Genomic DNA, 27731 nt, shown 5'->3' with positions numbered 1-27731 from the left:
TTGTCCAATCTCAGCTGTGTGACTAAGGCACTCATCATTATCCATTGTTTGAACAAGGTCTTGTTGTGTGCTCTGACTGATTGATTGCTTATTCTCAATAAACAAAGACTTGCACTCAAGGTCTTTGAAACATTTCTTGCTCAACTAGACCACTTATATGCACAGAAAGCCAACTGTGCCTCTCCACTATTTGCTTATTCAAATATATATATATATATATATTTTTTTTTTCTCTTACAAAGAGAAAGGCCATCATGGCCATCTTACAAAGGAAGAGACAGAGTAGTCAGGAGGAAGTATTATTTTTCTAGCCCTATTTTGCCCTATTGTATCTTTCTGTTTAATGTACAGTGTTTTTCTGTTTTTTTTTTTTTTTTTTTTTTAACTGAAGTCATAGTACTAGATATTACATTAGTGAACTCGATTTTTTTCTGAAGTAGGATAAAGTGAAATTCCAGTGATGCTAGAAGATGAGAAGCACTGAAAACCATTGTGTCCCCAGGAAAAAGAGTCTCCAGTTGCACAGTGGATATCAGTAATAGGTAATGCTCAGCTCACAGCTTTGGTTGGGAACAGTATCACTTGTGAATATAAACCTTTTGCAGGTGATTTTAGCTAATAGCCTTTGCATATGCTTCCTCCTTCATTGACATAATGGATTAACATAAGCAGTTTTAAAAATATCCTAGTACTACAGTGTCAGACTGACTGTTAAGTTTGCTCTGCTGTCATTAAAAAAGCCCTCTTGCATTATGATTATTTTTTTTCAGTCACCCTTGCCATTTATCTTGAATATATGAACAATAACAGCTGAGTAAAAGTTTCAACGTATAGTCCAATGGAACGATGTAATCTGGTGGTGCAAATCTGCTATCATTTTACTAGGAAGAGGAAAGAGAAATCTCTTACAGGTTGCTGACATTTTGTAAGGTAGTAATGACTCTGCTGTGCTGTGCAGACAGAAAACAACACAACAGTCTCTTCTTCTGTATGCATTGTTTACTACTACAGTATTCCTGTGCAAGGAGGAAAATTGCCTCAGAAAGGAAAGGTCCACAAAGCTCCTTGAAATAAAATTAATGATTTCACTCTAAAGGGGGACCTTATATGTCTTGTATATATGCATATGGCAAGTTTTATGTTTATTTATTTATTATTTATTTATTTTTTAAACTGACCATACAAAATCTAGTACTTATCCCTATCTACTTGAATAACATTCTCTACCCATCCCCTCCTACTCTCTTTATTAGGATTGAATTGGGGTGGGGAGGGATGAATGATACTTTATTGTCCCCCTCTCCTCCTTTTTTTTTTTTCCCTTTGTGTGGTCATAAGTAAAGTTTTATTATTTACAGAAGTGTCAAGGTTGATCCACACCTATAATGCTGTGTACATAAAAATACACATGCAAGTTCACTTGTCTTTCTGCATTCATTCCTCATAATAGTAAACAGCCAATTTATTCTTATGCTTACAATAGTTAAATCATTTATTCTTTTGAAAACTTATTGCAAACATCACTTGGTCATTTTTCCAGGTTCTGCATATCATTAGTATTTGGGAGAAAATATTTATCTGAAAAGTTAATTGAAACAGCAGATTGGAGTCTTCCACTTGTACAGGTAGAACACTCATAGTGAGATATTGGACTTGCATCAAATCAAAGTGTGAGAGAGAAAAGTGAGGCTCTGTCTTTCCTGTCTGCAAATAGCGACTAGTACTCAAGAGGCTAATTCAGGAGGACCATTTAGTCATGGCTGACTGTAACTGGGCCACTGTGTCAAACATAATTACAGACCAGTAGCTGTAAAAACTGTACATAGCAGTGCACTGGAAAAATGAAAACATTCTAATAGGAATGGAGCCACTAACTTTGCAATTTTAAGAAATGAATAGTAATTCTTATGTAATCCCTTTTAACGATAAAGTGTTGGCATCCACTCCCTAGTCTGCCTCCTTCTCCCCAGTATTAAACATTATTTGATAAGTACTGATCCAACCTTGAGGATTCTATGATTCTGTGATGCCCTATTCCTACCGCCCGTATTGCTGGAAATGACAGTACTGCTCCATGCCTGTCAGAAGGTTTCTGACTTTTCTACACGGGGCTGTTTGTCTTTCTGCATTCTTATGCTTTGTCCATTCCCAGTACATTTTCACCTCAGTAATTCTCAGTATCTAGTAAATAGGTAATTTCAGTTGCTATGACAAGGCCCTTACACTTTATCCACTTCCATGCTGCTTGTATATAAATATGTAAACAATGCACAGTCTCCTTATGACCCTCACTCCATTTTTTTTTTAGACTTGTCAGAGAGACTGCTGTTTTTGAGTAATTATTTTGACTGAATAATCACTTTGCCTCTAGAGACAGACTCTGCTAATCTCATTTCCATTTAGTCTTTGCATCCTGTGGGTTGCACACAGCATCCTGCCTTCCAGATACACATTAACTGATATAACTAACATCTCCTGCATCTGGATTATTACATTATTATTTTTTTTTTCATGTGCAATACAGAGTTTTGAAATTCTTTTTGTGGGAGTGTATAAGCTTTCCAACACATATACACATATGCTGCTAACCATCTGTGTGAGAAGACAAAGTAGTAGGAGGTAGTCAGGCTCCTGAGAGTTTTACCTTGCAGTCTTGCATTAGCCCTTGAAATTTACCCTGATGGTGGAAGTGCCAGTATGCTGAGTGAGTGATAATTTTGGCCATAATCTTTATTCAGAAGTTTTAATCAATCTTCTAGATATCAGTCATAAGTTATCTTGTACATAATGTTTAATATTTTTATTCAGTATTCCCTTAGATATTATTGTAGAATGTGGGAAACATCTGATGTAACAGTAGCATTTCTTGTTATACAATACAAGATGTAGTGCAAGCTTTTTAGAATCTATGGACATTGGTGAGGGTTAAGTACTTTTCTTACCTTGAAGTTAATGTTAAATGAGAGTTTAATGACATTGATGGATGAAGGACAGAAACAGTCAGCAGTAGTATAGATTCTCTGTCCTAAGGGGAATGCACTAGGTCTAAAAATACATCAGGATACTTAGCTTCTTGTTGCTGTGAGTCTTCATTGGGTTCACCTTCATCCAGCTTCTTCAGGTATGAGTTACTGAGACTGGGAAAATTCAGATAAGCAACAACTGCCCAGTAACTAGGAAAGAAATGGGTCAATCTGTATTAGATTTTAGTCAGTTGAAATGAAAGTGATAGAGAATCAGTTTTCCTAGTAAGTTCTTCCAGTTTTTATGATTACAGTTGCAAACAGTGAAGTTACTGAAGAGCCATATCATTTTTCAGTTTTTTTAACTTTAAGGGTTAATGAGTGAACAGATGTGAAAGATTAGATGTAGCTGAGAACAGCATGCCGATGGAAGAAAATACTCTCTTATTACAGTCAGTCTTTTATTGAGAGATAACAGAAGAAATCACCTTCCCCAATAGAGGGGTTTTAAATTATTATTTTTTTCCCAGTATAATTTATTATTTTCATAATTACCAGTTCTTGAATGATTATCTGAGAAAGAGGCTGTTTTTTGCCATATGATTTACTGAATAAATACCCATATATCAGGTAACTAACTTGAGCATCCTCCACTCTTTATAGTGTCAGAGAAGAATAAGAACCAGCCTAGGGTAAATACTAATTGGCATTATATTTTACTGGAAGGGCTTGGCCTTAGTCACAATGGAAAGATGTATTTTTGTAATCAGCAGTGGTAGCTGTCCTTACTTGGTAAGTCATAGTATTCTCCAGGCAACATTCTTTCTGTTCTGTAAGGGTATATTTTTTATTTTATTTTATTTTATTTTATTTTATTTTATTTTATTTTATTTTATTTTATTTTATTTTATTTTATTTTATTTTATTTTATTTTATTTTATTTTATTTTATTTTATTTTATTTTACTCAGAAGATACCAAAACCGGCTGCAGCATTTGGTCAATTTCCTCAGCCTGTGGAAAAAAATATGCCAATAAGCTTGAGTAATGAGAAGGGATTCAAACCCAATCTAAAATTGTTCAGGTGTTCAGAACTGGAATGATCAAAGATAAAAAGGCATAAGAATTTAGGTGAATAACTGTTTAACATGAGAAAAAATTAGTAGAAAAAAAGGACTTCTAAATTGCAGAGACGAGTTCGTGTAATCATGAGTTTTCAGTGCTATTTTTCTTTAGGTTTGCTGGGAAAAAAGGAATGTGATACAGAAATCAATATTTTTCTCAAAGTGATAAGAATGTAGTTTACACTGACAAGGTTTTCAAGGCTCAGTTGAATGGTCTCTCTTTGACCTCATGAAACCCTTGATACGTGCACACAAGTAACTTCAGCAGCCGGTGCCAGTGGCCAAGCCCAGCCCAGGTGTACGTGAGCGCAGTTTTGCAAGTAGGCACATAGAATTACAATCATATCTCTGAACCTTAATTGCCTCATAGAAAATAAACACTCCTAGTTATGTGATCTCCCCCAGTGCCAGGATAATACAAATCAAGAAGATCTGTGATAAGACCCTGCTTTTAATGAAAGAAGATTGTATTTCTCCTTAAGTCCCTCTGAGTCTTTGACTTGACTGGGGGGAGAGAGGTAACTAAATTAAATAGAGTTTGAGCAGCAAGAAAATTAAAGGGCCTCCTAGGACCTCTGTTAGGATTAGGGTTTGAAAAGCTTTGAGATTATGATGCTAAAATCTTCACTCAAGCTACCACGGTGGGCTGGGGCTGCTCAGTCCCCTTTGAGAGCTGCTGAGCACCTGCTAATGCTCTGAATTTTGGGATGAGTTCCTGAGGTTGAGCCTCCTGCATTTTCTCTTGAGGGAAGCCAAACGTGGGCACCATGTCAAGACTGTCCTGCTAGTGGGACATTACACTGTGTAACAGTGTATACATTTCAATATTAATTTCTGTGGTACTTGTCTGAAGAAGTACTTATCCCAGACAGCTGAGACATGGGAAAGGTTGCTTTACTGAAGTGGTACCAAGAAGAAAGCTGTAATCCATGCCTAAGTATTGTGAAAGATCTCACTCACCTATGCCAAAGTGCCAACACTTACTGTGGTTTTATCCACTTCATAGCAGTTGCCATTTGCAAAAGTTCAGAACTGGTTAGACCTCTTTTCCACCTCTACATGAGACAACAGGATTGTTTTAATGATCTAAAGGTTTAAAACAAACACGCTGTTTTCAGGAGGACCATTTTCTTTTAGCAACCAGCAAATCTCCCACTCCAAACCTGAGAATTGCTGTTTGCTGTGGGAAGCCCAGTTCTTACGGCCATGTGGGACGTGCCACAGGGCTCCAGTCTCCTGTGCCAAGGTGCTGGGTGGCCTCCACTCTTTCAGCATTCATCTGTGTGCCATAGATCTTTTTGCCCACAGCTTCAGGACTGTGTTGCCCAGCCAGGTGGGAGGAAAGCAGTGAAGGTGACCAGTCCTCTCTGAGAGGGGATGGGGGTGGTGGTGGGAGGAGGAGAGATGATGGGTAGGTTGCTTTCAAGCAAAGAGCCTGTTCTCGTTCAGTACACAAAAGTGAAACATGGTGAAAGATTAAGAACAAAAGGGATAAAACAATCTATGCTTGCCTGCATACCTTCTCACGGAGGTTAATACTATAGTTGCTGCTAGTTTTTATCAGATTCCTGGTTAGCGGGAAATTACCTTTTTATATTCACATTTGTTAATAGGTAATATTATGTGGTTGTGGCCTTTGAGAGAACTTATAATGTGCCTACCATTCAAATAAGGGCATTAATGTAGAATTCTTAAATGTTGGTTAATGTACTATGCAGAGGGCCCAAGTTTCAAATGCAGAAGCAGGCAGATGCTGTGACTGCAAAAATGAATATTGAAATGTGCTGTCCTGCAGGTACTACCTTGCTTTGAGAGTTATTTTCAAAGATTAACTGATCTCTAGTTATAACCAGAGATCAGTTTGCATATTCACAGTCATTGAATGCACATTTCCATGTACAGGAATATTCAAGCCTAACTTCCAAAGATGACATAACTTTTTAAATACAATCTGAATCCCACCATATTTAGAATATAGAAATAAAAAGGAAGAAAAAAATCTTACCTTCTAGAGATGCTACAGACAACTCTTCATTGTAAATAATATACATGTATGTATATAACTGTACAATCAGACAACTCCTTCAGTATGTGCGTTCTAATGATTTCTCTGTGCCTTTTTGTTTGCTACTTGGAAATTCTGTGAACCTTCTTATGGGGTGACGTTGCTTTCCCTGTGGGTTCCTATAAGATGTACAACAATTCTACCTACTGCCTTTCAGTGGCTGTCAGCAGGAAGCTGGACAGAAAGCATTTATTTAGCAAATGTGAACAACTGGAGAATTTTGTTTGCAAGGCTGATGGGACCTGCCACAATTTACTGAGAAAATAACAGTTCTTTGCCCCCACTCAGTCGATCTACCTTGAAGCTCCCTGACATTAATAAAAGATGAGATCAACATCTCTAATGTCCCTCTCTTTTTCCAGCTACAGGTATAAGTTTTGGAAAATGAGGCATGAGTAATACTTGCTGTAATTTGCTTTAAGAGTTGTAGAAGAACAGGGGAGAAGAGAAATTGTCCTGCTGCTAATGTGTGTAAAAGCTAAAAGTTAAAATGTAGTGAAAGACTTACTCATTAGCCAAATATTATTGCATTATGTTTTCTTTTCTGGAAGGAAAGTAATAGAAACCCAGCTGTTCATTTGAATTTAAAAAGTTTGGAAGATAAAACTATAATGAAATATTTAATCTGAAAACAATGTTGAGAACTTTTTTTCAGTGTGGGAATGGAAATTGGGAGATAGTCACTGAAAAGATCTTGTTTCCAAAATGGGTAGAGTAGATGTTATTTCAACAAATTTACTGACCGTTTATGAAGTTCTAGGAGCAGAAATAGCTGGTGCTCAGTTAAGCCCAGACTGACAGCTGTTTTAGGAATTCTTTATCTCAACGAGTTTAGGAAATTTCTCTTTCCTCCTCATTTAGCCACATGGGGCTAAAAGCGTTAAATATCAATGCTGGAAAAAGAATAAATGCATCTTTGCAGAGTTTATTTATAAAAACTTTACTCTTTTGTTATTCACTGGGAAATTATGAGTTTCTTGCTAGTTCACTGGCTGCTTACTTCCCTTTGTTGCTCTGGATTGGCTGTGGTTAGATGCACAATCTTTTTCTCTGCAAGGCAAAGGTATACCCAACAGCTGTAAAATGTTTTTGCTTTTTGTTTTAAAGGTAGCCTATGAAAACTTCATGTTTATTTTGTGCACATTTTTCTCCTACAATACTTCTAGTATTCAAGTGAATAAATGGAATTTAAGGTTTATTTATTTATTTGTTTATTTATTTATTTTAAGGGTGAGTTTACCTCTGGTTTGACTAAATGTGATACAGATGTGAAAATGCAGGATGCCCATTGCCTTGACACATCTGCATTATTTAAAGCATTTTTTGACAAATGTCAGATGCCTTTGTAGGTCATAAAGAAACTTGACACCAGGTGAAAATAGTGTTTCACTATATGAGTTTGGAGCTGAACCCAAAGTTCTTGGGCTTTGGGCTATTACTTGAACAATAGTGATATTTCATCTTTTGTCTTGCATATCTGTATTCTTAACAAAACCTATACCTTTGCTCTTTATTATATGTACTACCATTGCAGTGACATGTATATGGAACCTTTGGGTGTTTATATTTATACCTTAAATCAGTTGAAACAACTGACATGGAGTACACAGGCTCCTATTAGCTAGGACAAATCACATGAGTAAAGGATGCAGAGGTTTTCTGTGTGTGGCATTGGCTATCTGTTGTGTCCTGGAGAGAGCTGAATACACTGGTGTAGGTTCACAATTTCTGAATGGTTTAAAACTGATTTTTTGAGAAAATGCAACTTCTTCTGCCGTGGTATCAGAACTGCAAAGACTGGGGCATGTAACCAGGTACCTTTGGGAATCTTAGTGGGAAGGATGTTACCCATCAATGTGTCACCCTTGAGAGCTTCTTGGCTTCCATACCAGTCACCCTTGGGAAGAAACAGGAAAATTGGATCTACAGCCCATTTAGATGGATTATTAGATATACAGATTAGATCTACAGATCTCCAGCTACTTGGTGGGATGTGGGAAACTCCTGACAGACTGATATATGTGAGGAAAAATGTGCTGTTTAGTTGTCATTTGATTTCATTTGTAAGCTTGGAAGTGTAGAAGTCCTGAATTCAGCTTTTACAGGCATGTTTTTTAAACTTATATCACAAGAATGAATTAAAGGAGGACAGATATGAAGCACATTTATTAGAAATGAATTACTAAAACACTTCAGACTTGTGATTGAATTTAGCCTCATTCTTCTAAGAAAGGGAGAAGTAGCTGTCCCCTTGCAAGTATAAGGTACTTTAAGACCAGTGTTTTCAGAGGTGACTGTTGATTGCCCCAGTATATTAGTGCCCAGCAGAGAGATTTTGATTGCTTACAGTTTAGCATGTCCTAGGCTGGATAATTACAAACCAGTGCACAACAATATTCTCTACTGAAACATTTACATATCCATGAAACAATCTTGAGACAAGTTGGGAATGAGAATACAGATTTTGTAGGTCCCAGTCACTGTCTTGAACAAGTTTATTGCTGTGAAATGTGAAGTGTGTGTATATATGCATTACAAGAATGGATTACCAGCTGGGATTTTTCATTTGCATGTGATAATCATATATAAGTTATTGACATTTTCTGTTTACTAGACCTGGTAGGGTAGAGGAGGTCCAGCTGTGTATAAATTTGATAAATTAATATGAGTAATTTGTCTATTTAAGCTGAAATTTCAAAACTGTATCAATTTTTGTTGTATTTTTAAAATCAGTGTTTGTGGTAACAAATTTTCATTTTTAATGTTGATTTTCATTCTGTGATATTTTATTTCAACTAGTGCCCTCTTATTTACAAATATAAATATTATTTTTCTCTTGTGAGTGAATTTGTCATATCCTGGTTATGTACATTCAAGACTAGGCTTCTTAGCATTTTCACTTCATATGAAGAGGGTTAATTATGAACTAGACTATGAATCTCAAACACATCAGCAAGCTAAGTAGCTGGTGACTGCTGCAATCAGTTAACTGCAAGGAAATGAAACAGGACTTATTTACATTTAGAGTGATGCCTGAGTTCTTAATCACCTCAGAGCATTTAAAAATTAACTTTACTACCAACAGCTCAAGAGGCATAATGAACCCCAGGAGGGAGTTTTCTTCTCTTTCATTTTCATTGAAGCATTTACATCAGACTACACTCTCTCCAGTCTGTTTGACTGCTAAAACCTCAAAAGTTTCCTTATTTCATTTTCTTAAGTAACTTGTGGTTCATTTGGTATGCTTCATCATAAATTAGTATTAAAACTGTGGAAGAACTCTTGGTAACTACTGGAGTACAAGCAGTCACAAATTCTTTAAGGACAAATAAAATCAAACATTAGTATTTTGTTGTTAGATTGTAGATGCATATTATCCATGTATAAAAAAGGCAACAAATTAATTATCATTTTCATGCTTTCTGCACTTAGAAGCACATTTTATGATTTTATACATGGACATGCTCATGCTTTAGGAAGATGGCTACAGTATAATCAAATAAAGAGCTAACAGCCAGACCAGTAATGACATTTGACAATTGGCAATTTAGAAGATGGAAGCAAAGATATTGAAACTACTACAAATTCTCCAAGCTTTTCACCATAACTTTGTTTTGTCTTGACTCTTATTTGCCCTGAATCCCCTAATAGGAGCAATCCTTTCATAATATACTCAGCCAACCCATTATTTCTATATACTTTTTTTTTTCCATTGCTACAAATATGAAGCACTAACGCCTCCACAAGTGGTCTGTTCCCTTGGGAAAGGTCTCAGCTATGAGGGGAAAAAATCTTGCCTTTGGAATTTTCCCTTTAAGGTTTGAACTATTTTCCTGGATTATTTACAGCTGAAGTGAAGGTGATATTTTGAGAGACAACAGTAATGAAGAGTAACTCAGCAATCCAGCAAAACTTAATAGGGGTGAAGCATAGTGCAGAACCTTTTTTTTTTTTTTGTTTACTTTTTTGTTTTCTTTCTTTCTATCAGCTATTTAGTGGGCAAATTTATTTTAAGTATTTATACACCTATTAAGATAAGCAGAAGTGTTAGTAGTACAGATTATTTCCTTTTATTTTTATTTTTTAATATATATAAGAATTAACACGGCAGTTGTAGTAAACATTAAATACATAGTTACAGTAAATATATATGTGTTTACTTAAAAAAGTTATGCACATGGCTCTTTTAATATTTTCCCCATTCCCAGCTCCTTTAATGAAATGTTAGTTATAGATCTAATAAACTTATAAATGAATCCATTGTGACAGCCTTTGTCACCTGTATTTTTATAATGGAATTAGTATATGGCACTGTAATCTCAGTTCCCTAGTTGTTTAGGCCTCTTATGGAATACGGTCATGAAACCATAACATGGTGTTACAGGAAACAGCTGCAGTCTGGGGGATATTTGAAGCAGGGTGGCTGTTGGAGAGGGTAGCCCTGCTCTGGTAGCTTCTTCCTTCTGCTGGTCGTGCCAGCTCTGCACCCCCTGAATATAGTGGGATTGCAGAGCTGACATTTAAGGAAAATAAGCAGTGGTAACACTTGCATAGCCTGAGCTGGACATGGGGGCCAAGAAGGGGAAGGAGAAGGTAGGGTCTGTTTCTGATGGTGATTATGTTATCGTAGTATGTATTATATTAATACATGTCAGACTGTGGCCTTGCTGGAGGAAAAGAATGTATAGTTGCAGTTGAGGGGAAATGTTTTTTATTAGGTAACCTAGACACTTGTAAGGAAAGAGTATTTATGAAAAAACTAAAGTTCAGTCTTGTAAATCTTTTTCCTCAGTTGTAAAGGTAAAAATTCCTTTAAAAATCTCTTTATCATTTTACTGAGATGATAAATACTCAGACTGGGAGATGGATGGATTTTTTGGTGTGCTGTCCTGTCCTGGAAAAAGAAAGGACCGCTGGGAGCTGTCACCCCATGGGAGGCTGGCACAATATCTACCTGCTTTTCTGGTGATGTTTGAGGGACTGTTTATTTTTTTTTATTATTTTTTATTTTTTATTTTTTTTTTTTTGCCTGAGGTTATATAGCTAATATAGCTCTTTTTCTGTGTAGGAAATTGAATATGACATGTGGTGAGAATGGGGTCTAATATTGCTTCAGCTCTTTGTTTTGTGTAAGAGTGTAAAAGTTCCTTATAATGGTTTAAAACAAAAGGGCACTGTTATATGTAACAGTGCTATGATATATCAAATCTGTAAAATGATTCTCAGGCAACTTTCTCAGGACTCCAGAGTTTCTGTAAACAACTTATTTAGACTACAATGAGATGCAACTTATCATTTAAAAAAAATCATTTACAACTGAGTGAAACCATTTTATTTCTCAACTATTTTCTTATCTTATTTTAACCTACCACTTTTTTTTTTTTTTTTTTTTTTTTTACATAATACTGTATATATTTCCCACGCTATGAGCCTTGACCAATTGTAGAAATATCTAAAATTATGTTTTGAAATATAATTAAATGTTAATACAACAATACAACAAAAAACATTAATATATGTTTTTATTTTACAGTTTTAATGCATTTTGCTATAGATAGCTGTGCATCAAATCTGACAGGGCTGAAGGAGCGAGCAGGCTTCCATCCTGCATCTAATGCTGTGTGAGCAGCCCACTTGCTACTACCCCCAAAAGGTAGTGTTCACCTCTGCCATCAGTTTCTGGATAAAAGCTCTGAGGAGAGAATTTCTTACCTTTCATATTCTTCAGCTGTTTGTTTTCATCATTTTTTTTTTTTTCCCGTCAGAGTGTGTATTTATTTATTTATTTATTTTTTCCTCACTAGAAAGCATAAACTCTCTCTGGGGTTTATCTCAATTTTTCTCTTTAAGGCCATTTATATTTTCACCTAGATGTTAATTTGCTGAGTGAGAGGAACAGCAGATCTGTCTGCCAGTTCAACCAAATTCTTTCCAAACATTTACCCTGTAAAAGGTTTTGATGCAAAACAATATATTTGTAACAGTTTTCTTGGTATCATTTCATAGAGGTTAGTTTTTCTGGCTGGTGTTACTTGTAGACTGGGGTGCCTGAATCCCTTCTGATTTAGTTTCAAATGAGTCCTGATATAAATGTCTTCAGGGCTCCTACCAAGCAGTAGACGATGACTTTACTGGTCTTTATTTCAGCCAAACCCTTTTAAAGTAGTTTTATTGTTTTGACAAGTTGTGAAATTGGTTTTGAAGGATTTGTAATATACAATAAAACACTATACTCATTCAAAACATTAAATTCTTCAGTAAATCTTTTATTTTTAAACATACACTTTCATTGGTATATAGATATTTGACTCTGACCAGTGGTGGAGATCATAAGACCATGTTAACACAAATGTTCTTTGCCCCAAGTTCTACTTATTTGAGGACATTGCTGTGGAAAAAAAAATGGTGTAACTTTGTGTATAATTAATGTAAAATAACAAATTGCTAAGAATGAATTATCAGTGTGCAAACAGAATTGTTTGGATCCAGGTACTCCTCAGGCACTGTCAGCAGAAATTGAGCTGAAACTCTAATTCCTGAGTGTTGTCTGCTATTGCAGATTTAGTGTCCTGCTTTACATTGTTTGTGCTGAAGGAACTAGAATAAGGCTGCTTGGCAGCTGACTCCTTTGGGAATCCCTGCTAAAATGAAATGTATATTTCATAAGGCCATCCCAGGGAGCAAAATTTTAAACAAACATACATTTTAAATGAGTAAGCAATTGTCTACTGGGAAACTGTATAGAGCTTTATTTTTGGATTTATGTGCTCATCTCACAGTGTAGAGAATTACAATCACAATCCACAAATAGAGGAGAACATGCTAGTTAATGCTTAATATCCCTCTAAACACAGCCTTGCAAACTAAATTAGTAAACTTTATAGAAAGGACATTCTCTGCATAAGGTGTCAAAGCTCTGCCAACACTAGAGGGTATTTTATTGCAATGTAAACCCTATAATGGATCTGGTTGAGTTTTCCTTGAGAGCACTTTTGGATGGGAGTTACATACAGTTACTTGAAGGCAACAGTATATCGGGAATGTTTGGGGATATTGATATGTATTTGTGTGGCACAGTTCCTGTAGTCATAGTTCAGCTGATCAAGGTTAGTTTATTTAAGGTTTGTTGGAGACTAGACACAATGGATGTGTTTAATCTCTTGTGAATTTAGTTAAATATGGGGTAGGTGTCTACACCTAAGCTGGTATATTCTAGGCTGTCCTTACTGTCCGTGGGAGAAGTGGATTATTTGGGAATGTATTCAGATAGTTTATTTTAGATCTCTGTTTAGGATGAGGTGTCAACTTATCTGCATTGTCTATATACATACCCACTGTTGTCTACATTGACTATGCACAGTCTAGGAAAGCCAGTTCAAACCCAAATGTCTGTTTCCAGATGAAGTCATGGGAATCCTAGCAATGCTGACTATCAAGACATTTATTTTCCTTTGTGAAAAAAAATCTGCATTTATATTTTTAATATTAGTAATTTGATAGAATTCAGTTTGGATTTATATGTTTATGTGGAAAGATAGGACCTGCATGATAAACAAAGAAAATGTTATGAATTATTCAATGTTTTTCTCTTTATTAACTTCTATATTTCAAGAAAGCCATAATAAAGGCATTTATATATATGTATATATATGTATTTGGAAAAAAAAATATTTGAAACGTGAACAGAGTGATTTCTTTTTTGCTTTTTTACACTCTAATTCAAGTGTGCTGCGTGATACCTTTCTGAACTGATTGCATCAGTCTAGAAGAATAGATTGTTGAATACACCAAGGAACAGAAGTAAAATAAAGAGAAAAGTGTCTTCAGATCTGGACCCTTCATCCTTTTAAATCCTCTTGCATTTTCAGAAAGCACTCAGATCTTACATCCCCTCTACAAGAAATAGCCACATTAAAATTAACAGCACTCAAAGACAAGGTAGAGGATGACTGCAAAGATTTTAAGGTAGACAGTACAGCACATCCTGTACTCATAAGTACATTTAAAACTGCTCAGCAAGTCACAGTGTGGGGTAGTTTGATTCTTTGTTAAAAAGAATAAGGAATTGTACCTGTTTTATACATATAAGTGGGCTCTATCATTAACAACAAGAGGCCTCCTTCAAGGCATTTATGGTATCAAATGTATTAATTCCTCCGTCCTTGCCTTGCACTGCATGGTGAGTAGGAATTAGATGCAATCAAGAGTGAGCTCTTCTGGGGCTTATTTTAGTCTCCCTTTCACCACGCAGTGGCTTGGACCACTGACTTCTCTGTGCAGCAGGTGCAGCAGGTCCTCATGCAATTTGGTAAGGGACTGAAAACAAAGGGGGGAGTTGGAGGAAAAACATGTGGAAAAGATAAGGGTTTTACAGCATCTCAATTTTACAAGTTTTTCTTGTCCTGCATTCTGTACTTCTTACATTACTTATATCAATATAGAAAAATATATAATATATGTATATATAAAATATATACAGGAAAGGATCAATCCCAATTGCAACAAGTCAGTATAAAAGTAGAAAATTCAGTAAAAAACTAGATGTCACTTTTATTTTCTTTCCCATGGCAGGAGAAAGGAGTCAGTATTTAAAGTATGTACAAATGCAAAAAAGTCAATACACTCAGTGTGATTAGAATTCAGCCCCACTTCTCAGTGTGACGTTGGACAGGCCATTCAACTTTGGGCATGCAAACTTGTCATAGAAACTGCAAAGGTAGAAGACAACTGATAGTACAGGGCTGACTGAGCACAAGGAATAAGAGAAATTTTTTCTTGGATAATTCCTATTTTCCTGACACTTAGTTTCTTTTTCTCCCCCTACCCTCCTATTTAAAAAAAAATAATACATATATATAATATATATATATATATAATATATATATATTGCAAATTTTCAACTGCAGATTAATGGAATATTCAGGTGGACAATGGATGAAGGTCAAAATAAAAAGTCATTCTTGTTTATACCCTACAGTCAGATTTTACAACTCTTTCTTGTATTTGTGTTTGTTGCACTTGTGTAAGAAAGAGGCGTGAAGGGTAGCTGTAGGTAAGCATGGATACATTAATTCTGACCACTACATGTAGTGTAAAATTCATGTTGAACTCAAGGTATACAATGCATTTTCAGTATACCAATCTATTTAATTTTTTTCTCATATGGGAACTAACTAAATTTAGCATTTTTAACAATAAAGAATCCATGTAGGTCACCAGATGTTAGATCTCCCTTCTCCCCTTGTACCGTCTTTTATTTCTGAGCAACATGACAGTAACATGAGACTATGACAGTTTTTATGAAACATATACTTTAGTGAAGAAAAACAGAGAGTCTGAAATTTCTGATCAGTCCTCTCAGGGACTGTTTTTGCATTGATAGTGTATTACAAATGATAGACTACATCATAAACTAACAAATGCATGTCTGCTTACTTCCAGCTAATGGTGCCAAACAAAATTTTCAGTGGTAGTACTTTGAATTGTTAATTATACTGAAATTGTGCTGAAATTCTTGACCTAAATATTTATGAGGGTATTGGTTCTGTAGTACTCTACATTGATGCCCTGCAATCTGTCCGTGTAACCAGGTGTAAACACAATTGCTCCCAGAGACAGTGGCAGTGCCCAGGAGAGAAGTATCAGACCCTGCAACTTGGGGGTTTATCTCTTTCTGTGTTTCATTTTCCCTCTGCAGATCAAACATTCCCTGAAGTGTGGTAGAAGACAGGAAGAATGACACTTGCTAATTTGAATTTCAGAACACACCTAAACCACATTCTGATCTCCAGGTAAGTGTCTGTGAGCCACACTTGGCTTTGACACTTGTTAAAACTTAATCACATACCTTTTTGGTGCCAAGCTACTGTACACAGACCAAAGAGTGGCATATGTGTATGCATGTACATGTGTTTAGGGGGTGGGGTTGGGAAGGGAATATTTTATTTGTTTGTACAGAAGATGTGAAGGGAACACTGGAAAATATGAGATCAGCTTATGAAAAAGGAGGAAAGATTTAGTTGCAACTGAAAACCTGAAACTACAGGTGTCTTGATGCAGTTGTTCTAAATGAGGTCTCAAGAAGGAAACATCTGGGAACATGTAATGTACTAATTTAGATCAGGCATTATTTTTATATATTCACTCTTTTCCTTCTCCCCCCAGACTGCTTTTTAAAAATACCCTCAGGCCTGTTGTTGGCTATATCAAAGTCCTTAAGCAGTAACTGTCAACTATAAAGAGGAAGGAAAACAAATAGTGTATTCAAAATGTCAATAACTACGAAACAGGTTCTCTTTGTGAAGATCTGGGTATCTCTGAAGTAGTTTGGAATCCAAACCTGTACTGTGAAATGTGATTTTAACCATGTAATGGGTACATATGTTGACCAGTGATTCTATTGTTTTAGATGCCTCATCATAACTGTGAGCATGAAGACTGCAAAGTATTTCCTGTGCTGTCACCTATGATAAAATAAACAAGTTCATTTCAGTCAGGGCTGGATTTCTTTTGGAGGTGTTTGAGCTTTTGAGTTTTGTCAGCCAGAACACTTATGGGAGATTTGTTTTGCATGGTCTTGCTCAAATACTGTATATGTCAAAAGAATGTGCCAAAGGGGTTATGGTGAGATAAACACTTATGTTGGTTCTGATGCAAGATCATCTCACTGTTTTAGATATCAGATTGAGACACAGTCTGGTCAACCAAAATTTAGAAGTCTGAATTCCTCATAGAGTCAGTGGAAAGGGGTGAGTACCTCTGAAGAGTGACTTGTGCAAACTGTCAAGTGGGAGGTTATGAATATGTACCATTGTGTTTGCCTGAAGCCTAAATATATCTGATGAACAATACTTCTATCAGTTTCATTTTATGTTTACTAATAGCAATGCCAACTGGAATATTTTATGTACGTGGCTTAAAGCAAAAAAATGAAATAATTCCCAGGATTACTGGCACGGATACTTCACAGGATACACGGCAGATTTGCAGTTAGTACTGTGTGTGTGATTGATGGGGGGAAGGGGTGGGAAGACTATTAAATACTTTGCGATGCAGCTACTGGGAATGGTGAACAGAGCAGAGGTGTGTGATCCCTTAAACATACTTTCCATCAAATAATTAAATGCATCAGTCCTTCTGCACTCCATCTAATCTGTGGAACAGGATGATCTTGTGTGAACACTTAACAGTCTTGACATGTATAACGACCTTGTTTAAGATGTTCAAATTAAACCAAGAAGTGTGCAGAAGAAGATAGTTTGTGCTCCATAGGCTTGGTGGACAGTATAGGAAAATGTGATATATAAGAAAAGCCTTTCTAAGGAGCACTACAAGTGTTTCAATGTGGAGTATGTAAAGATGTCACCCCCAGTAATTTCTAGCATGGAGAAACACATTTGTCAGATCTGCCACACAAAGCTGAGTGGCTGCTGAGTCTGTGGTGAGTGCTAGCAGAGGGAGGTGGTGATATCTGCAGCTGAGATGGGAGCTGGAGTGAACATCTGAACCACAGCAAGGGGATGGTTTACTAAAGAGTGTAGTTTTGGCTGTTTTTCTCTAAGGCCAGCACCAAGACTTCTTGGTTTCTGTGTTACTAGTCTCTGACTTCCCTGACACAGCACTGCTTTAGTAGTAGGGAGGAGCAAGGAAGCTTTGCCAGTAGAGCAGTCCGGGAGTTGTGCTTGAGGCCAATTACTCTGACAGCCTTCAGGAAGGGCTTGTTTACCAGAATAGTTTTCTTCTGCAATTTCCCACCTCAGAATGGAGCGTGATTCTTTTCATGTGTGCTGTGCACTATTTATAGCTGAGCAGCAAGAAACACACTCACAGCAGAAGTGATATAGTTGCATTCAATGCAATGCAAAATTTCTCCCCAAACCCAGACTTAATAAACACAATCTGAGATATACATTTTATGAAAAAACATGATTAAAAATGATGATTAACTCATACGAACTCTTAATGTGTTAATAAAGTGAACAAACATTTCTTAACATTTATAATAATGGGGTCAGGAAGGACGTTTCTGAATGCACCTAATGTGCATTCTTAATGTTTTTGAAGAGGCAAATTGTTAACTATTTTTCAATCTGTCATAGCATTTTATGGCATTCCTAAAAAGGCAGAGTCTTCTTCTCAGTGCAAAAAAATGGTCCTTAAGGAAATTATGGCTTAAATGTTGCTTGTTGCTGGAGAAAGGCTGTGCTTGTGAAACACAAGCTGGCAATGGATGGTGCAGACCTACTTGAACGGAGTTTTTAAAAGATGTAATACCACTCCTGTAACCTTCTGGATATGTCCTGTGCCCAAGTAAGGGAGAACACAGGCTGGTCTTTAGATCCATGGATCATCAATCACATTGTATTGTAATCCACACATCGAAATTGAGGCCAAGATTGTAGGAAGCCAGGTTAGACATTCTCCTTGCTCCTTCCCACCTATCTGGCATTTCTTTTTCCCCTTTGGTACACAGTGCCTGTATGCCCAGTGGGGCAACATTTTGAGAGGATTATGCAAGGAAAGGGGGAGAGGGAGGCCTAGTGGCTTGCTCAAAGCACACCATGTAAGTGCTAACTGCAGCTTTACCCTGAAGGATCTTATTCTTGGTGACAAGCAGTTATTTCTGCAGGATGTTGTAACAGGTTTATGAATGGGTTGACTGAGATGGTTGGCAAGATAGCTGGGCATCAAAGCTCAGTGCATTATAGCATTGTCAAGGCTTAATGCTCTGACTGACCACTCTCCCAGGTCTTGCAGTACCCTTTGAGACACTCTAGAAACCACCTGTGAAGGGAAGTTATGTTCCTGAGTACATCTCCAGGGCATGCCCTGCAGCTGCAGGGGCTGTGTCACTGCTGCTCCAGAGATCCTCAAACCTGGACCTGGGCCTGCCCTCACCATCAGGTTTGCAGGCACTCAGTGTCTGGGTTGCCAGTGATGCCATCTCTGCAATTTATCCAGCAATGGGTTACTGTGCCAAATAACTTCTCTATATCACCTTATCCTTCCTCTATGTGCAGTTTATTTGCAAGTTCAGGCACTGAACTTGCACCTGGGAACCAGTGTGGAGGGCCATCCAGCCATGACCCTGGTTTCTTCCCCTCCTCCACAGCCTTTTTCCAATGAGATCTATTGTCTTATGCAGGGGTGTGTGGTAGGCTCACTGCATATTAATAATACAGAAAAATAAGAGGAGCCTGTGTGGTAGAAGATACTGCATACTGCATAACATAAAATCTGTGGCTCAGGTTCCTGTTTATGCATACCCCCAGGAGGTACAGCCTGGATATGCTGGGATAATGGTCCACCTGAGCAGTGTAGACACATTCCGACTGTCTTCTCCTCCATAACCCCATTCTATTTTTGTCTCAATGGTAGAATACAAAATTCAAACCAAATCCAACTCTGGATGTCCTTAAGTTGCTTACAGCTTTAAATACAGAAGACTAAACTTTCCTGGGCTGAACAAGGCACTTGGAATCTGAAACCAAGTCCGAGTTTTCCACATGGAGTCAGGACCTAGTTAGAAAAAAAGAACATTTTATTTATAGTAGGAAATGGTACTTCACTAAAAGGGTGCGGTGTATTTTTGCAAAGGCTTCAGACTGAAAATCGAGCAGGTTGGTTGTATGGTCAAGTCAGGTTGCATTTCAACAGAGAGGCTCCAGGTGTGTGTTTCCAAGGCAGAAGCATGTGTTTGTTAAATCCATCTTCCTGTTTGAGATAAATCACACTCAGTGCTTGAAGGTCTGCCATATAGTATGCATATAAGATTTGAATGTGATATTATTCACAAATGGATAAAGTAGAAACAAATTGTAAGAGAGTATGTTGAAGGCAATGGAAATGGCATTCAGGATGACAAAGAAGACAAGGCAGTACAGGGGCAGCCTAACGAAGTGACAGACCTGGAGGCAGCTCCAAAGCTCCAACACAATTTTTCCTGGACTCTGTCATCTTAGCTGCTTTGGCATGTGGTCCAGTAACTGGGAACAGAGAATAATGATCAGAGAAGCAGTAGGTTGTGGTTTTGTACCGCTCACCACAAGGTCTCTCTTTCTTGTCAAAAAGTTTATGTATTTGTTTTCAAAACTAACTTTTGAAAAATAACCAAAAACCTTTCTCATATGCTTTTTTTAATGACACTGATTTTGGAGAAATCCTGTCAATGAGGTAAAGCAACTTTCTAAAATATTGTTTTCTCATTATGCTAGATGTTATGAGAAGAAATATAAGGAGAATATATTATGAGGAGATGTTATTAGGAAACAGTCCCTAATAGCTCATTTATCTTAGAAGAGACATAGATAGACAGATTTGTACAAAGGCAAGTACAAGTATCCATACTGACAAGTGTGATCTTGTGAAGTCTTCTAGTATAAATCTACTAATGTGAATGAGATTGTGTGAATGACTTGTGAGTTTTTTGAGCACATGGCAACAGGAACAGGTAAAATATCAGCTATTTTTAATAGCAGGTATGCCTTGTTATTGCCCATTCTTTTCAAGAATAGGAAAAGTGTTTTGTGGAAACAAAAGATTTTCAGTTGAAGTTCTGGGCAATCTCAGAACATTGCCTTCCAGCTATTCTTGGATTTGCTCATCCTGCCATTTCTACGTGCAGAATTTCAATTGGTCTTGATAGTACTTCTCCACAAAGATGGAGAAGTCTAACAGCATGCTTTTGCCATTACAGTACTATCAAGAGCTGGCAATGAAGGAAATCACAGGTTTAATCAAGCATCTCTATTTTATTAATCTCACAAACATTTGGATAAGAAGTGACAAAGCTTTGGAGACTACAAAAAAGTAGAGAATGTATGGAGATAATTATGTGAGTGAGGTCACTCTTAATGGCCCAAGATCTAATTTTCATTATTTCAGCTCTCTGAGAAACTTGGAGGTGTATCATATCCAGATCGCTTAAAGGGTTTGCCTTTATATGGTAGGCTGATAAATATATTAAGGCCATAAACATGCTGATATAATGTAAATATCTAGAACATTACATAGATAATAACCTACCAATAAATTCAGAGTGCGAAATAAATTGAAAAGAATTGACATTCATGAAATAATGGATATGCCAGAGCTAAGAGCTGCAGGATACAGGAATTGATTTTATTTTATTTATTTTTTAATGAGAAGAAACAGAAAAGTGTTGAGCATGCAGTAACCTTAGAAGCCAATGCAATATAAACTACTCACAAAGGCTTTCACATTTGGTGGGTGTATTTAATAATTAAACTCCAAACTTTTATTTTATTTTATTTTATTTTATTTTATTTTATTTTATTTTATTTTATTTTATTTTATTTTATTTTATTTTATTTTATTTTATTTTATTATTTATTTTATTTTATTTATTTATTTTTTTAGCTATTTAATATCAATTTAATATCTGGACAGAAGGTAGAGGTCTACTGTGAGAGATCTGTGAATAGTGTATGTATATCTAGTTTCCATTCCTCTGCAGTATTCACTAGCACTAGTTAAAGGAATTTTGAATCCTTGTACATGTCAATCATTTTGCTTTCAGTTTTTATGCTTGATTCATGTTATAATGCCCTTAATAGACATACATGTTTAGCACCACTGTCTACGCAATAAAGCAAAGGTAGAAAGTTGCATATTGGTTGATAACAACACATTCTGTGTAATATTTATGAGATACACTAAATCCAATGAAGGATCAGTATAGAAAACCAACCTTCACAGTTGTTTGGTTAACTCCTCCTTGAAATTTCTGACAAACAGAAAAATCTGCAAAGGTCTGTTAGTCATTGCTTAGTTGGCCTTACACACTGAAAAATTTCTTTCACCTTTAACTTCATTCTTCCTTATCATATATATGTATATATTTAGAGGTTGTAGAAAACAATTCGTAATCTTCTCTCACAAAGAATATTCCTAAATATTTGAAAAATGTTATCAAATACTTCTTAGTCTTCTCTCTCTTGGATTAAGCAAACTCACGTCTTGCAAAGCCTCATGCTAGATCATCTTTTTTGAAAGATCACTCTACTTTTCTTGGAACTTTCTCCAGATTGTTGATGTATTCCTTGACGTGCAATAACCTGCACTGGTCACAGAGCTCCACGTGAGGATTTACCAACTCTGAGCAGATTGGAAGAAATATTTTGTGAGTTTTACATACATGTCAATGTTCTTTAACCCATCATTAAGCCATCAATAACCCATTGCTTCATTGCTTCTTATGCAATGATACAATTATATTGTTTGCTTGTGATCCATTCCAACTATTAGATTCTTTTCTTTACTGTGCTTGTCTTGACAGATTCTTCAGTTTGTGTCTGTGCAGATCTTTTTTTTTTTTTTTTTTTTTTTCATGTGTTCACATGCATGTGAATCCATTTGTTTAGTTGAATTTAGATTTCTCCTGTTAAATAAGACCAAATCAGATGTGTACTCTGTGCTCCATAGGGTTTGGAGCCTTTTTAGCTTAATGTCATTTTCAAAAGCAAAAAAAATTTTTTTAAAATTTATTATTATTTTTTAATTTATCTACCAGTTCATTAAAAAATATTATGCAGAGTCTTGCAGAACCTGACCTGATATATCTTTGCTCATTTGAAAATTAAACATTGATAACTTCTGTTTGAATAGGGTTTCCTGTTCTAAGTAACTGTCCAGCTACCTCAAATCTACTTTATGGGAATGTCCTGTGAGAAGTCAAAAGCTAAAATCCAGACGCATGACAGTATTTATTCTTCTCTATTCTTACAGCTTATCTGCCATGGAGAGAAATAAGTTTGTCCTGATATGTTTTATTAATGAAAAATTCATGTTGGCTCTTACTCACATTCTGGTTATAGTCCAGATTCTCACAAATAGATCTTTTCCTTATTTACATGTATTCTGATATTTTTCTAGTAATTTGAAGTTAGGCTCTGTTCTCTTTTTTTTTTTTTTTTTTTGAACTCTACTATATAATCTGTGTAGATTCTACCATTACACCTTTCTATTTATGATTTTATTGGGATTGGCTATGACATGAAAACTGCTCTTTTAAGCAAAGTTTGAGGCAAATAAGTAAATAAATAAAGTATTGAACATGCTTTCAAGTTATAGTGGTTATTAGTGTAATCACGGTAGCCTAAGAGTGTAAAACAGGAAAGGTTGTGGGAAAAAGTGATCTCTTTTATTAGACCAATGGATATAGCTGGGAAAGAAGGACAGGCATCTGTCTTAGGAACTGAAGGTCTGTTCCTAAAGGTTTATCTATGTTTTTCACTATTAAAGTACACAGTCTAATAAAAAGTATTTCCCTCCACAAATCTTACCTCAAACTGAATACTTTAATTTGCTTGCAATTAATTGTGGTGTTAACTATCACCTTCTTTAATTTTTCTCTTGTTAATGATGTACTTGAAAGTGATTTTTAATGATGTTTTATTTACTTTTTGGATTCAATCGTGGTTATGTGTTTGAACCGATAGATTTTTATTTTGATACGTTTTTCATATCTTTTTTATACTTGGCTTTAGTAACCTGTGTTAATTTGTGTAGCTTTTTTTTTTTTTAATTTTTTATTTATTGTTTCTTTCCTGAGTACTGGGTCATTCAAAAATGTATGAGCAGGCCAAACTAGTCTCCCAGAACACTTATGTTTTCTCCAGACAGAGGTGGCTGGTATGGTACAGCTGTTGGTGGCTACAAGCAGTGCAAGTTTTGCTCCTCATCTGAAGCTAAAGGTGAAGATTTCAAGAAGTGTTTGCTGTTAAAAAAAGAACTTGAAGGAATGTAAATGAGACATGAAAACTGATATACTTAAAGGAGAAATATTAAAATAAAAACCATCAGGTTCATTCTATTTACCTTTGGTTCTCTGTAAAATAATACTGAAATAATACAGAAAAGTACTGCTAATTTCCTGAACTTGCTCTTCAGAAACTTATTTATTTGGAGATTTTTTTTTTTTTTTAAATTATTATATATATATATATTATGTAAAGTGAGAAGAAGGACTAATAAAAAAAAACCTCAACATGCTATTGGCAGCAAATATAGTAGATGTGTAAACTTTGAGGCGGCTATCCAGATGAACCTGATTGTTCTTTTGCCTGTTTGTCTATAGAAATATGAATTTGATGATCTCATTAAAAAAAAAGTGTCTTATCAAATTTATCATTTCATAGCTATGTATCATGAAATTCTCTGTGTAAAAATTAAAATATGTTTGGCTAAAATCTCAACAAGTACAGAGTTACTGAGGATATCATAATTGAATGAAGAGAATAGCATGTAGAGTCATGGTATGCTTTGAGCAGCTGTTATGTTTCACTGTAGAAGTGGCAGTTTTCAACTGTAAGACCTGTATTTGAAAGATGTCGCTTTATAACACATTTTTTCCCCAAGGGGGACATTTAAGTACATTGGGCTAGTTTCAAACACCCCTTCATTTTCATCAGGGCTAGTTCTCAATACTCATTCATACCACTGTAACCTCAACAGCTGAAAACGAATAGTAAAAGAGATGATCCTGCATGTGTGTGCATATGAACACAGAATTTTAAATGTATATGCAAATGCAATATCTAAAATTTCTCTTAGAAGTAGAAAAATATTCCAAAAATAGTGATCAAAATGCAAAATATATGTCAACCACTATCATCATTTATGAATCCTTGGAAACTTGTCACCAGTGATCTACCTTGCTACCTGTTTTTTGTGCTGGGACACTCCTACTCCCTTCTACGTCTCCTTGATTTTATAGGTGGAAGGGAAAAAAGAAAGAGAATTGTATTTCCATTGTCATTCAGTCATGATTTCTTGGTGAAGCATTGGGGATTAAGATTACATATTACGCATATAAAGGATTATATAAAGCGTAATGCATTAAAGTGTTTATTGTGAAACACTAGAGGAGTATATTCCTTGAGCTGGGGCTCAGAGTACACTCAACAGTCACAACTTGGAGAATGCTTTCTGGACTTACAAAGTAGTGTCTGAAGAGATGGGTTCTGAAGAAGCATCATACTTTGCCCATATCTTAAATATCTTAAAATCAAGGACCAACACCTTGACTTCACAATGGATAGACAGGGTATAAAATATATATTAGAAACAAGAGCACATTTTAATCCACAGCAAACGTAGATCACTAGAGAGAATAAATCATAATCCAGCCAACTATGTTTTTCTCCACCTGCTTCTTCTCGAAGCTCAATTAAGACTCGACATGTTTTTTCTTCTCCCCAGTTCCCTTTTATCTGCTCCCCTTCTTGTGTTCCATGTCTTTCTCCCCATCCTCTTTATCTGATGAGGATAGTGCTGTAGGATAATGAGATAATTCCTGGTTGTGTTGGAATTCCCAGACACCTGGATGATATATTTTTTCTTCTATCCTAGACTGGGTCAGATATGACCTGATTACCCATGGGTATTTCAGTGGTATATGTTCAGGTTAAGTTAGTTCTTCTGGGATATAATACAGTTTCTGTGCATTGCAAAATATGTAAATGACCATCTTTAGATACAATGATTTTGGTCTGGAAATTCAGATCTAGATGAATGGCTAGGAAATAGCTTGGATGTATAATGAACAGAAGTGTTTTAAGGTTTGTCTTCCATCTCACCGAAAATTTTACAGATGTCTAACTGCTGGCTTTCTGTCCTGGCATGGATCCAGTTCTGATTTGGCACTGACTAACTCTCCATATGCAGTGAGTGCTCCAAGTCTAGTGAATTTTTAAATACAACTACTCTGCATACACTGTATAAATAAAATATTAACCACCCCCAACTCTGCCCCTCCCCCAACATAATTCTGCACAAAATACCATTCCCAAGGCTGTTTTAGTGAGTCTAATCTAAATTAGGTCTCAAACAAAGTAGTTTCCTTTTTTTTTTTTTTTTTTTTTTTTTGAATTTTATGTTGCCATTAGAATTGTATGATTGTTTCTTAAAACATTGGATTAATTTAGATTCAATAAAGCAATTACATCCAGCAAAGGGATTAAGAATTTAACAGACCTCCAAAAAGGCTAATTATAGGGCCAGTAATTTAGCTGACTGTGATGATTCAACTCAGATTTCTATTTCTTAAGCTTTTGTGGACTCACTCTTTTCCCTGGTGCTTTAATAACAAGCTTGCATGCAAATACTTGCTTCTCTGTGACTGAGACCTATGCAGCTTTGGACCAAAATTGATTGCTGAAGTTACATGACTGAAATGCCTCAGGAAAAAAATTGCTAAAAAGAAAAACATCCAGTAGACAGCTATGTAAAGTGTGCTGCCTGTCTGTCTCTAATGCTCCCAGGATGGAAAAGGTTCTGCAAATAAGGTCAGTGGAATTAACACTCAATTACCCTTAAATATCAAAGAGGGTGCCAGGCATAGTTCTGACAACATTTGGGGGTCATAATTGTGAGCCACCTGCTACATGAGCTTATGTCGTTAGATGTTTTTTCTTCCTTAAAATAACTGCTCATCAGCTAATATGAGCTCACTCAGTCTTATTTCATACTATTTAAGAGCGTAGATGGTCATATACTGTATAAAATCCCTCGTCCTTTTTATTTCAGATCCCCCTGCTGATATAGACTGTCATTGCTCCCCCAAAGCTGATGGAGTCCTAAGGATTTACACCAGCTGAGGTCACACTTGTTATTGCAATCAATCAATAAACAGAGAGAGAATGTAAATCCATTTGTATGCTGATTAAATAAGTAGTTTTTTTTTTTTTTTTTTTTTTTTTTTTTAATGCATATTGAAATAGATACTGCCATTCTCATTTCTGTAAAACACTGTGTTTTAGGTTCTGATACAAAGCCTGTTGAAATCAAGGTTTTTAATTAACCTCAGCGGTTTTTAGCTCAGAATGACAGTCCAACCTTTGTGAAATACAGTGTTTATTTCTAGCCTTTCTTAAAATCTCTTTGAATGGTATTTTCCCTTATTTAGACCCTAAATCTGTTTTGTATCCCATATTTTCTCTTTGAAGAAAAATATCAAACAACAGTAAGCAGGACTGCAAAGTGTCTCTGAAGGAGATGTCACACAGTCAGTCATCCATTTACTATCTCAGCAGTACAAAAACTGACTCATATGTTTCCCCTTTTCAATTTTCATTGTCCTCTCCCCACCCACAGCCCTTGCTATCAGCCTCAGCAAGTAACTGGTATTAAAGACCTCTTCTTGCCTTTCAACAGAGGAAAAAAAAAAAAATATATATATATATATTTATATATATATATTTTTTTTGGTGTGCGTCTCTGATTGTCCCAGTTTAGTCCCTAAGTCTCAATTGGGTTGTGCAATCTGAAATCTGACCTTTTCAAATTGGGTTTGAAGAGTGAAATCACAGCAGAAAACCCTTTCTTCACATTTTTGTTCATATGCTTTGTGGCTTGCAATCCTACAGTATATGAGAGTTCAATTAAGCAGCATGTAATTGACAGGTTCCTGAGTTAAATAGCTGGGATGGGATCATATACTTAAAATAGCTTTAAAAGAAAACCTGTAGACAGACAATCAGTCAGACAATCTTTTCAGGCACTTGGAAAGCCCCTATTTTCCTAAGCACTTGCCCTGTAAATGATCTGGAAGTCTTGCACG

The 27731-nt window shown here is 36.0% G+C and overlaps 1 long non-coding RNA gene across 2 annotated transcripts; it reads left to right on the top strand.

The window, feature by feature from the left end:
- Positions 1-440: 440 nt before the first annotated feature.
- LOC137852148 (uncharacterized) lies at positions 441-27246 on the top strand. 2 transcript variants are annotated; one of them, XR_011093679.1, is made up of 5 exons: positions 441-542; positions 15849-15942; positions 16827-16899; positions 22197-22292; positions 23791-27246. It is a non-coding gene; the product is annotated as an uncharacterized lncRNA (long non-coding RNA). The 2 variants fall into 2 exon arrangements; XR_011093678.1 differs by lacking the exon at positions 441-542 and adding an exon at positions 11600-11804.
- The last annotated feature ends 485 nt before the right edge of the window (positions 27247-27731 follow it).

Source organism: Anas acuta, chromosome 2 (genome assembly GCF_963932015.1).
Source record: "Anas acuta chromosome 2, bAnaAcu1.1, whole genome shotgun sequence".
Taxonomy (NCBI): Eukaryota; Metazoa; Chordata; class Aves; order Anseriformes; family Anatidae; genus Anas; species Anas acuta.
The sequence above is the reverse complement of the archived record's forward strand: the minus strand, read 5'-3'. Positions and strand labels throughout refer to the sequence as shown.